Here is a 13,961-nt window from a genome sequence, read left to right as displayed (position 1 = left end):
TCCGGTGAAGGTGGTGTTGGATCTAACCAACGTTTATATATCTACCTTCTGCCCAACAGTACAAAATAAAGCATCAAACATCTCTGAGTTTTCCAGAGAAGGCAGAAAGAAGCAGTGTCCACACCAAACAACATCAGCACTGAGTCCAACTCAATTTTAACTCGCAAATAAGGTTACACAAAATGTCCCAGTACCCGCGGATCAAGGAGCAGGTGGTAAACATGTGCTTGTTGTTCACTTTGGGGTGGCCACATCGTCTACATTTAGGGATCAGGTTCTGCACAAATCTAACCAGCCTTTGGGGAGTTCAATAAATTCTCTTGAGAGGAAAAAAAAATTCCTTTTTAAATTAGCCGGCTTAACTGTGGAGTACAACAAATTTAAAGATTCTGACCACAGATGCGGAAGAGCGGCCTCTGGAATCAACCCATCCCAAACCACATACAGAACCTTCAAAGCTTTATTGTCGGTATCCAAGGACTTCCAATATCATATGAATACTTCTTTATTAATAGGACAAGTTTCTTGCATGAGTGACTCAGGTTTCCAAGTCTCCGCCAATCTCCTGCTTAGCGCTTACATACCACGAGGAGAGTTGCAGGTATTTAAATCTAGAGAGGGACTGGTCCTTGCCTTGAGTACCTCCCACGGTAATGGCCTCTGAGCTGTAAGCAATTCTCCCCAAGGTGCTACCCCAGTCTTCTTAAGGAGATCACTCAGATCATCCAACATGCACACAGTGGTACCTGGGTAGTCTCGGACTGGTGCAAAATCTGAGTAGTAATAAACCCAGGATCTTCCTAACTCAGCACCACAAGCCTAGAGCGGCCTTTAAAACCTTCAAATCGACCTTTTTTTCAAAACTTCCGGCCCCAAGGTTCATCTGGGCTACTGGTGGGGCCAGACTCTCTTGGAAAACATTAAGGAGAAGGTTAAAAAAAGGGAGTCTGGTGCTACCAGACCTAATTCTTTGTTGTATGGTCTTCCAATTCAAGAATTACAGGATTCTTCTTGGGACACCGGATAATTCAACCTTAGGTAAGATCGTAGTAGAAATTATTAGAGGGTTGGGACCCAGAGGTTTTCTATATAGAAATTGCTAATTGCTCCAAATGCAAACTGTCCCTGAGCATCATTGAATAATATCTTTAGAAACTCAATGATTACTTCTTATTAGTGAGTTTCTTCTAGACTGCAATGCATAATAAGTTATTTTCAGGTATTACAGTCACATCCAGAAAATGCAGTTGTTTAATGATGCAGTTAATGGGGAATATTAGATCTGGAATCTATCAATTTTGTTTCAACATATCTCGCAACCCTACCAAACTACAAAGACCACCATCTATGTTGTGCTTCCATGTTATATTTGAAGCAAAGGATTCCGGTGACAATGGTGCATCCATTCTGGTTCATATGAATCTACAAACAGAGCAGCCAATAGGAGCAAATATACATAATTGAGCACTGCTGATACAGATCTCAAGTAACTATAACTCCTGCCATAAGGTAACTATAACTCGCGCCCTCGCCATGCACTGCTAATTACCCCACATATTACATCACTCATGACATCTTCTTTTACATAATTGATAATATAACTGCAACATTTGCAATTAAATTATTGATGAGAAAACTGTGCATGGCAGGGGGGTGAGTTACAGTTACCTTAGGGCATGAGTTATAGTTACTTGACATAACAATAGCTATAATTGCTCAATTTCTGTAGTTTGTAGAGCTTAAAACGTTAAGCTGAGTAATAAATACCATATGCAATCAATCACTTAATCGGAAGAAGAAAGAGCAACAGGAGTTAAAATGTAATCTATTTTAGCAGCTACTGAAAAATCCAGTACTGGAAAGCAAGAATATACCTGGTAAAAAAATAATACATATCACATTGAAAACGGAAAAGTCAAAAAGATTTTAAATGACACATACCATACAAGTTCAGTGTTGTATAATTTAATTTGTCCAAACACTGGGCTAAAATGCAGAAGGGTGAGAACACCCCAGGCACCCTTCTAAAATTATAATTTGACATACGATAGACAGCTATGGCCACCCAACGGTACAAAGGAGGGGGAAAAATATAATATATTTCATGTTTATTCTTCAACCATTCTAATCACATCTAAGTTACATGTGTTTGTGTTAAATGAAATCTACATCAGAAGTAATGATATCTTGACTGTGAAGCTCTAAAGACACCACTTAATTTGGTTTAACTCTAACAGTTATGATGAAAACATACTCTGGGGCAGCTAATTAGCTGTAATAAGTTGCACTATCCCTGTTTGCACTGTGTGAGGAAAAGGGGTGCATTATATGGTGTGGTTATGCGACCTCCCCATGTAATACAAAGACCAACTCCTTTAGGTTCAGTAGGTTTTGTCTGTAAATCCCTCAGCTGTGGCACTGAGTAGCAAGTCTTACACAGAGGAACAAGTGTAAAGAATTCAAACAGCATCAAACCAATTGAAAAAGTCGACACGACACTCAAGAAATCTGGCACCAATTTATAAAAATAGACTGTATTTTTAGAAGAATTTAGGCACTAGAATGAAAAAGATCCACCACAGTGTTCAGGAGATATTGATTTTACAAGTGATAATACATTAAAGCAATTTCACTCAAATGCGAACAAGCCTTGGAAAAGTAATCAAATTGGACACTTAGAAACTTTTTCAAAGAAAATGTAGGTAAGTGTTAATGCGGTTGGTTAGAAGTTCTTGAGGTGACCAACTCCGACAGGGAGATAGGAGGACCAGTATGGTCCCCAAGAAGAGTAACCTTCACAGAACAATCACTCCTTCAGCAGTTCTAGATAACTTTTCCGCATTGCAATGGATTTTTATGCATTGGCCCTGATGAAAGGGATGAAGGATGCCGCAAATGATGTAAGGATGCTGTGCATCCTATAGGGTTGACTGGGTCCTTCCTACAGGGGCTCCTGGGTCCACGAAGATGGTGAGCGGGTCCTGGTTGCTGGGTCAACGACCCTTAAAGCCCTCTCCATCCTGGCTGAAGTTCAGTCGCCACTGGACTACGAGTCACCCGTTATTGCAGTCATAGGCCAATCCTTCCTGAGTCAATAACTTACGTTCTGAGGGTCCCAGCGACACTTTGACAGCACTCCCAGGTTCAGTGAACAAGGGCGCAACTCTGTGTTGGGTCTTGGGCCACAGTGCTGCACAGACGCAGTGGTAGCTGTTAAAAGACTGTGGGCTACTTACTTGCCCCAACAAGCTTCTTCAGCTGTTGTGTCCCTGTACTGCGAACAGGAGAAGAGTCAGCTGGTCCTTGGAGTTCTCTTGACTTGACTGGGCTCACGACACACCAGGCACGATCCCTCTCTTCACTAGTCACCAGGTGCAGCAGGTGCAGTCTTCGACAGTGCAGTCTCTCTTTGCTGGTCCCTCGGTGCAGCAGGGCAGTCCTTCTTTGGTCCTTCTTCCAAGTCGGTTGTTATCTGGGTCCTGGGTCCCAGGGATGCCCTATTTATCTTCAGAAAATGCCCTAAGGGTAGGATATGGTTGGTAGCCTCCATCCTGATGACCACTTCCTGGGATGTGTGGCATCTGGCTATCCCAGGATGCACCATTCTGCCCACTCCCAACATGGTAAGACCTCTCTCTCGACACTAACAGCCCACTAGCCCAAACCCAGAGGTGTTGCTACCAAGGGGCTACACACCCCTGGAAAAACTGGTTTGAAAACTGGCTTCTCCCCTGACCCCAGTGCCAGCCTGTCTGCCTAAAAAATAGAGTGCCTCTCATCTAAGTCTTAGCCATTTGCCCTTCAAAGACGGTTTCTCCTTTGAAACTCACCTTTTGGGCTAACACTCATGCGGCTTCCTGCAGGAGTGAGGTAGCATCTCTCTCCCATGCAGGCCACTATTGTGTCCTTTCCTGGGAGTCGTTAGCTTGTCTCTCCAGGAGGGCAGAATGCTGTCTGTATGACAATCCTGTGTACATCAGTAAAGGGGCACTAGAAACCTTTGGCAACTAACGTGGCAACTTCTAAAGTCGCACTTTTGCCCACCAGTGGCATTAAATGTATGTAACCATTAAATTGGATTTAATGCACTGATTCTTTTGATATCAAACAGTAGCAACCTTAGTAGTCCCATGCAGAAGTTAACAAGGCCCATGGGGTGCCAGGATGTAACTCTATACTTGCCGATGGGGCCACTAGCCTTTCCACAATAAAAACGACAATTTAAGGTTTTTACTGATGGAACATGTAGAAGTACAGATTCCACTTTTAAATATGTTTTCTTTGTTTTCAATAATACACAGCAAGAAACTAGCAAAGTTGACAGCTTTACAATGTTAACAATGACCTCCATCGCCACAGTTAGGCTATGCCCCCCACATCAAGAAACATACATATCTAATATTTTTCCTCAATTTGTGGATTTACCAGAGAACTCCCCAGTACCCCCTCCTACCAGCACTGCTGGTCACTGCATCCCCCTTGTGCAGCAGGCCCTGCCGACACTGTACCTTCATCCCCCTCCTCAATGTGCGTGCACTGTGTACTCACAAGCGCAGTCTGCACTTTCACAGTCGGATCACAGATTCTACTTTTTATAATACAGCACTCTGCCTTACTGCTCATTAGGGCTGCCATAAGGGAGATATACATACAGTAAAAAGGGAGTTTTGGGCTTTGCCATCACTTTAAATGGCAAAGTCGAGTTAGCAGTTTTAAACTGCCCTTGCAGGCTGGCAGACTGGGAGTACTATTTTACCTTGTTGTACTCGTGGAGGCACAACTGGTTCTGCAGTGTACGAGAGACACCTCAACCTACAGGCCCTAGGTACCCCTGGTACCAAATACTAGAGACTTACAAGAAAGGCGCTGTGGCGAGGGGTCCATTCGCTCCATATACTTACCTGGAATCGGGAGTGTGGACCTGTCCGATGCGCACCAGCTGCAAAAGCAAAGAAACAAAATGTCAGAAGGGAGGAGGGGATGATGCTGTACCTCCTGTCAGCGAGGGTGAAGATGGACTTTGCTTTACAGGTGCACATGGAGGAGATGGGTCCAAAAATCGCAGAAGAACTCGGAATGGGCGTTCCTTTTCAACCAGCAAGACTCCGACCAAAATGAGGAGCACCGAAGGAAGGAAACTGGCGCCGCTGCCATGGAGATGACCACAAGTGGCCAAACTCCCGCAAGCTTCAAGGAATCGGTGACAGGAGAGAAAGGAGATGTGGAGGAGACCAAGGAAGACCTGGATGAAGGGAGTGAGGACTGATGGATGCCTCCAGCTTTCACCTGCTAGCTGCCACAACTCAGGAGAGTTGTGGCTTCTTTGGTGAGTGAATCGAGCAAAGCCTCCTGGGGGCATTGCTATTACCGGGCCCGATTTTGTACACCTATTTCTCTTTTTTGACACTATATTCTTCCTTCATGGTGATTATAATATATATGCTTTATTTATATGCACATACGATAGCACAACGCACTTTTAGAATTTATATGTTTTATGGCATCTTTGACTATCCTGTATTGTACCTGATATAGGGATATGCTCTAGCACCTTTTGTATACAAAAGTTGTATGCTATCCTGCTTATTTGCACAATCTTTTATGCAAATTTGCATTGTACCTGATCAATTTATCGATTGTGATCTTTTACTTTTTTGAAATTGTTTGTACATTATTTTTATCTTTTTCAATTCCAATGGTTGTCTTTCCTTTTAAAAAAAAATGCTTTTATGGTGATGCTTCTTGCACCGAATAAAGCTTGCTTTGAATTGAATTGAATTGAATATATATGCTAGCCTTACTAAATTCATCTGCACTTAGTGGGTTTCTAATGTTTGTTGTGACACTCATGAGCGCCAGACTAGTGAGAAAGTGGCGATGGACATCCCTCCCTTATTGCCTGGTAGTAGGGTTTTATGGAAAGAGAGCCTTATACACTGAACCAGGAGCGTAACCTCGGTCTCCATTTGAGCTGGAAGCCCTTTCCCTCGTTTTTCATGGGTGACTGGTGACGGGTTCCCTTTCCCATTAGTTTAAAGAAAAGATAGACAATCCTTACTCATACTTACCCATTCCCTTTTTGGTTTCCCCCGGGATGCTGGTGACGACCATCCAGAAACCCTAGGAAAAGAAAGGAGTTGATCAGACTGGGGCTACTGCACCCTTCATCATTTCTACTATTCAAGAAGCTGGATATACATTATGTGAAACTGCCTATGGGCGTTACCATCATTCTAATATTTTGTTTCATCTATTGTTGGTGTGTGATCAATAAAAGTCAACATTTGGAAAACAGAAAAGCTTCCAAAGCCATATTTCTGCCCTTCCCTCCGCAGTCGGGTCATGCCCATTGGGAATAAGCCAATTTAACATGCAGCATTTTAAGGGTCAGATATAGCAGGGATCAGGACATTTCAGAGCCGTTACCCCAGTGCCTCGTAGTCAAAATGGGGGCAAACCTACAAAAATGCTAATTCCATACACACTGGCACAAGTTAAAGGTATGCAGACAAGGACAATGAGCCCTTTATAACCCCAGGCCTCGAAAACATGATCACATTAAGCAATCTTTTTTTTTTTCTAATGCTTCCCATTTTCATTAAAGGAAAATGGGATGCGGTTTAAAAAAATGACACAAACCTTTTTTATGGGCAGGCAGTGGTCTCATGGACCACTACCTGCTCATAAAAAAACGTTTTGACGACCCCTTCCTATTTGGGAATGTCTTACTACTTACTTTGAGAGAGTGAAAAAATATGAATGTTTTGCAACCGGATTTCTGTTGCAAAACATTAATACATCCCTAAAGGATTTGGTATTTGGAAGGGACATGCCCCTTCCAAATGCCGATTTGGTTTCTTTTCCCAAACCTAATTTGAGGTTCAGTAATATTTGCTATCTAATCACCGAATCGCTAATTAGGTTTGGTAAATTAAAAAAATCCAGTTTGCGGTTGGAAAGGCTCTAATTTTATGAATCGAAGCCTTACCGACCGTAAAATGGCAATATGCACGAGGGCCTGTAAATTAGAACTGTTGGTATAGTCGAATATAAATGTGTCGTAACATGCCAAATAAAAAAATTGTTCAATTTTAATATTTTGATATTGTTATGTGTATCCTGCATGGCCCATTGTAGTTTTCCCCATGTTAGCCTAATTCTGTACGTTGCAGGCCGTATTTTTTTTTGCTTACGTTACTATATAAACACACTTGCTGTTTTACCATACTGTATTTTCACACAGAACCTGCATATGTTTTTGTGTTCTGCTCTTTCCTGGGATTTAGTCTGAATACCATAGACAATGGTCAAACAGCAATGCCCCTTGTTATTGTCTCTGGTCAGGCCCTAGCATCTAGACATAACACGAGAATGCAGCTGCTGTTTATGAGCACACATGTATTGTCATATAACTGAACACAAGAGCAACCTTTTTTCAGAACCCTCGCTCTGAGTGCCTACCATGGGGCGAGGGTTCAGAAACAAAGTTGCTACATCAGCTGAGATGTAAAACGTCCTTCTGTGTATGCTAAGGTATGCCACTAATCCCAGAGATCTTTGATATATAATCATCCAGCTTCAGTTGAAGGAATGGGGGTTTAGAATATTCTGGGCCAGATGTACGACCGTGGAAATAGCGACTCGCAAATTGCACGTTTTTTGTGACTTGAAATTTGCGAGGTGCTATTTCCAATGTACAACAGTGTATTTCACACTGTTAGCGATTCTCACTGGGGTCGCAAATTGAGAGACTCATGAATAATCTTTCAGTGGTATAGTCCCACTAGAAGTCTTAGATCTGCAAATTCTGGTCGCATCTATTCCACCAAAGTCTGTAGAGCTAGATGGGGGGGAAAAGTATATCACACTGTGCAGTCAGGCTGTGGAACCAACTGCCGATTACACTCAGACTCCAACCAAACATGACTGTGTTCAGGGAGGAAATAAAAACATGGCTGTTTCCTAAGGCATAATTGATCAGTACCAGGACTGTTAGATCTCTCCTCTCTCACACCAGCGTCAAGACGCCTTGGCATTCGAGCGCTCTATAAACTGTTATCCTATCCTAATATTAATGAGTCTCTCGCAATTTGCGACCCCATTGGGAATGGCAAGCCCTCCCAGGTATGGTGGCCTGCTGGGCTCAGCAGACCACCATGTCTGGGACTGCTTTTAAATTAAGCAGTTATTTAATGCAGCCTGTTTTCCTTAAAGGAAAACGGGATGCATTTAAAAAAACAGAAATTTGAAACGTTTTCGTTTCATTTTTTAAGGGCAGACAGTGGTCCCTGGGACCACTGCCTGCCCTTAAAAAATATTTTATCCTGCATTTGCAAAGGGGAAGGGGTCCCCTGGGGACCCCTTCCGTTTTGCGAGTGCATTACTACCCTCTCGAAGAGGGTGGTAATTTGCGAGTGTTTTGCGCCCGCAATTGCAGACGCCAAACATTCTTACATAGGGTTGCGCTGGCTATTAGGAAGGGAACGCCCCTTCCTAATAGCGAGTCGCAAAACCCTGTTTTGCGAGTCGCAAAAAACTGTGACTTGCAAATTAGGGTTCGTACATTCCCCATGCTGTTTTTGCATGCGCATATGGGTTTGCAAACCCGTTTGTGCATGCAAAAATGGTCATACAACTGGCCCCAAGTCTTATAACATGGCAGGGCTTTTTATTCTATATGCTTTATTGACCATGCCAATGGTATTTTTGGTATGCATTTATTTTCTTATTGTGGCACGAAAACTGCATTTTAGGACACAATTGTTTGAATACATATTCTAAACTTCTTTCATGTCTCTTGTTTATTTTATTGTGGACAAGTACGAGTGAGAGAGCGAAAGGGTGTGTCCTGTTACCGTGATCCCTGAAAGGATGGAGAGCATTGTGTTCTGGGGTCCCATTTTACTTGTTTCTATGGTAAGGTTAGGAGGTCAAGTGAGGCACTATACCTCGTCGGACTCTGGCTTATAGATTCTGAGGTGGCATGATGACTCAGTCCCTCTATGCCAACGGTCTATGATACGAAGATTAGTTCTGTTACCGAGCAGAATCCCTGCACCAATATTAAACCTAAATAATTAAATCACCAGATGTCCAAGGGTTTTAGCATTCACAAATCCTCTAATTCAGTAAATAAAGTTTGTGAATGCTAAACACTTTTTTTAAATGCACTAAGCCGCCTATTTAACAATTCGGAAAGACTTTTCTGGATCGCTAAATGAGTTTTGGAAACTATTCCAACTCAGTATTTGGAAGGAGCATTGTTAGGGCGTCCCTTCCAAATACCGATTCCTTATGGCATGTATTAATATTTTGTGACTGAGATCCAGTTGCAGAGCATTCATATTTTACTGATTACTCAAAGGAGGTGGTAAATCATTTTTGCAAATGGGAAGGGGTCCCTTGGGGAAGGTTTAAACAAATGTTTTAGGGGTAGGCAGTGGTCCATGGGACCTCTGGTTGCTCCTCAAAAGAGTTTGTGATCTTTAAAAAATTTTTTAACACTTCCCGTTACCTTCACGGAAAACAAACTGCATTTAATAAAAATATATGTTTTATTTAAAAGCGATCACAGTCATCAGAACTCCATCCCTTTGATGATAACGAATCGTTGTGGGTTACAATTTGTCACCTACCCCATTAATATTGACGAGGTAGGTCAAATTGTGACCCACTGCAATTCCGTATTTTGTGAACCGACCTATTAGTACATAGGTTGGTTCTCAAAATAACAATACATTCAGTAACAGCTGGTGTGAAAATTGTGACCACTGTGGCCCAAAATTCTTACTACTGACTGTACCACACTTTTGATAATCTTGATAAATATCAGTTCATTCAGACAGTCAATCAGATTTCAAAGATAGCAGCAATAAGCCCTCTGCTTCAGCTGTCACAAAATACAACTATTTAGAGTGGAGAGAGAGGGGTAGAGAGAAAGAGAGAGAGAGGCCTAGTACATTTATGTTTTAATGGCAATACTGACCTTGGAGATATCCAATGCTGTTACTTACGGTCCTTTATTACCCTTATGGACACTTGACTGACGCATGGACCCCTGATTTTGGTGAGGGCTATTAACTAGTAAAAATTACTGGCTTTGCTGTCAGTAAATTGCTAAAATGTATCTGAGGCCTTCACTCTTCTATGCTGAGGCTAACGACTGTGGCTCTATACATTGATGAAACCAAGAATATTTTTTTTCAAAGTGTCCTTCCTTGAGTTAGACCCACAGAGCCGTGCTTGACCAACAACTCCGCCGTTAAAAATGCTGTATGCTCCACTACCTTCTACTCCGTGGACTAACTTTTTGAATTGGGTACACCATAGAGATTTTGGAAGACCTCAAACTCACACACCCACCCTCAAAATATCATATTTTTATCCTTCAGCCAGCGATTAGGCAGAATGAGAGGACTGCGTTATCAAATGGCTTGACGTAATGTGCCTTGAGACAAATACGCAGTGCTTAATTTGTGCTTGTGGTTGAAGGCCTCCTTTGGGGACCTGGACTTTTCATCATTAGAATTCGAGTCAGAGCAGTAGAGAGGGATGAAAAAACAAAGGGGAAGGAGGAAGAAACAGATAGGAAGACATAATAATGGGAAAAATCAGGGATGAAAAAGAATCTGCAAAATGAGATAGAGACAATAAGTATATGGTTGTGGAAGCAAGAAATAAAAGGTGGAAGCAGGAATGGACAGGCTTAGTATTCGGCCACCCCAGCATTTGTCATCATCATCAATGGTCTCCAAAGAAAATCTTTTAGTCACAACTTTCCTTTTTCTTTTTTAGAAATTAGGCACTGCAAATACATTTATTGTATGTGCACTAAGAGCCGGTCCAGGGAAGGCATGGCTTGGCAGTTCGGGCGGGACTGTTCCCATGAGGCACAGGGTCATACTGATTTGCATATGGCCATGTCTGAACTGGGGTGGCAGAGTGGGCTAAAGAACGGTGATGGATCAAACCCAGATCTGTTGACTGGGTGTGAGTGTTTGATTGGTTCTGATGCTCCGTCCATCACCACCCCCTTTTGTACCACTAAGAGCCACATACATACATAATACACAGGTCCCTTAAGGCAGGCTGGGGACCCTTCTCCCACCTCTGTGGCTAGTTTAATATTCTAAAGAAATAGAGATGCCATAGAAAACATTTATCCACTGCCAATCCGAGCTTAAGTAGTGTGCATTCATTGAGTTAGGTCTCACGGCTGCTGCAAACAGGTCAGGTTGCAAGCACCAGATCGAAGGGGCCAGATGTATGAAAAGATTTACCACAAATTTTGTGCCAACTTTTTTAATGTTGCGATGCAACCTGTGTCATAATAGGTCGCAATGCAAAATGTCCGGGTTGCAGAAAGATTTACCTAATGAATAATAATTAGGTAGGTAGGTCGCTATTTGTGTCCTCCTGTGATTAGCTACAAATAAAGGGGTGGTGGGCTCCAAGGAACAGTGGTCCAGTAACTCTGTCTCTGAATTCGTGGGTAAAAAACCTACCTGTGTCCCTTGAAGGAACTGGTACGGCATAAAAAAATATCCCATCTGGGAACACATCGGGAGGAGGAGACAGCACCTGCTTCACAGAGGACGCCTGACATGATTCCCAAAGGGGAAGCCGCCCAACGCTCCAACAAAATCAGCTTGCCCTTTGTGAATCTGTTACCACCTCCGTGGGAGAGTCAGAAATGTAAGTGCACTTGTAAACCCTTGACACATACCATTCAGAATCCCAATTAGGATTTGGAATAGGTAAAGTACCTTGCAAAAGAAACATTTGCCGGTCCCAAACCTTCTGATCGTGAGAATCATAAGGTTAGTGACTGCAAAATAGCTCTGTAGCATTTGAGATTCTGACAGGACTGGCAACATGAGATTCCAAGGAGGCGTTACCATCCGGCTTCTCCGCTGGGCAATTCTCTGTCTTTGAAAATTGTATTTTGTTTCCAAAAATGGTGCGCACATTATTTTTTGTTGGAGCTCAAGAATATCCAGTGCCGGAGAACAGAAACGCAAGTTTTGTAAGAATAATTCAGAATTCAAGAAGATGAAGAAACGTGATGGGCCAACGTTGCTGGTGCAGTTATTAATTATGACCAGCAGATGTCAGTAGTGGCCCAGCGAGAGCTGATGTCCTTCCCTTCTTGATGAAACTGTTGCCCGTTATAACTGCCAATCAAGCTCCTTTGGCTGGAATGCCCATAACGCAATCCGTAATAGAATTCATGTTAGTTATTCTTTGACTAATTCGATAAAGTTGTAATCCAAAGTGCCATAAAAACATCACCACAGACTGCAGAATGATTGGTTTTCCCTTTTTGCCGTTCTCACTGTAGCCTGTCTGAATGCAAGGTTCGTGGCGGATTTACATTTCTATCCTTTATTTCACTCTCACAGACTGTCCATCCCAGAGGTGTTCGGGTGCCTTTCCAGAGAGAAAAGATCATACAACAGGCCACCCTTTCACGTAAGTAGCTGCCATTTTTTTTTCTTTTGCAATGGCAAGGTCCCTGTGGTGTTTGGGGCCCTAGGCCCTCATGCTGAGAATGACTGACGCGGACACATGGTTATATGGTGGGTTAACTGGCCACGAGCACGTGCGCTCGGCCCTTTTATTAGCCTAGTCACCTGACCCAGTGACGTAGGTGGTGGGTGGGTGTAAAGTGTAGATCATACACTTATGAACACTAGAACGTGTCCATGCTAGGACACTACATTCCTCCCAATCTTTAATAACAAAACCCGGAGTCAAATGTCCAACCTAGGGGAGAAAAAGACATATATATACAGATGTAATACAGTGACTAAACTTCTGCAGAGTCGCTCACGCTTCAGCAGCCTGGAGTCACAGACGATGTTCTTCCTGTCGCGGACGATGTTCTTCCTGTCGCGGGCGATCACCAGTTCACTGTGGCACCAGTCATGGGTGCTCGATGGAGTTAGTCTGTTTGACGGCTCTGCCTTGAAGTTGCTCTCACAGTCTTTCTTCGCTTTACTTTCTTGGCGACAAACGCAGGTGTTGAGTTCTTTTGGTTCAGCGCTAGATGTTGCCATTTATCTTTTTAGTCCAGTCCTTTTCTTTATCTGTGGCGTGTGTTCTGTTTTGCAGAAAGACGGGTTATTCGCAAGACACCCCTCTCACCAGGATGCCCCTCTCACAGGTGTTCCCCTGCCACGGGATATCCTTGAGGCCCTCTTCCTCAGATCTGGCCTGGGTTCAGTGTCCTGTATCGTGTTACTCCCATGCCGATAAGTACGGGTGCGGAGGAGACGACAGGTCTCACCTCAGATGCCGCAGTCAGACCTGGAGGGTGGCTGTTGGCTCCTGTCTTTAGCACGCGAAGTCTTCATCCTCCTGAGACCTTTGCTGAAGGGCGGCTGATGACCATCTCTCGTCGCGGGGATACTCTCTCTCACCGGCATCCCTGAGGCCTTTGCCCCTGAGTCACCACGGCTGGCATTGACCAGTGTCCGTGTAACCCCAAAGGTGGGTGTTTCGAATGGTCCGGCCTGCTCACCTCTGCAGATCCCAGGTGTGCTGAAAGCATCATCAAACAGATGGTCTTTTCTCCGTGCCACGGGTGTTCCTCAGGACTTGCGCACTGTGTTCTGACGCTTGTCACCTTCCTTGTCTTTGAGGTGTGAGTAGTCTTGCCACACTCTTCTCCTTGTCCTCTATTTCTTTCTCCGTGAGGCTGTCATGTCACTCTGACTTCTTCTCCTTCTTACAGTGGCAACCGTGCCACTCAGATCTTTCTTTCCCCTTTTTCCTTTAAGTGGCAGACGTGCCACTCTGATATCATCTTCCTTCTTGTAGTGGCAAACGTGCCACTCAGACATCTTCTTTTCTTGTAGTGGCAAACGTGCCACTCAGACATCTTCTTTTCTTGTAGTGGCAAACGTGCCACTGCGATGTCTTCTTTCTTCTAAGTGGCGGACGTGCCACTCTGGTCTCTT

The sequence above is a fragment of the Triturus cristatus genome, chromosome 2_1 (assembly GCF_964204655.1).
Source record: "Triturus cristatus chromosome 2_1, aTriCri1.1, whole genome shotgun sequence".
Lineage (NCBI taxonomy): Eukaryota > Metazoa > Chordata > Amphibia > Caudata > Salamandridae > Triturus > Triturus cristatus.
Note: the sequence above shows the minus strand (reverse complement) of the source record.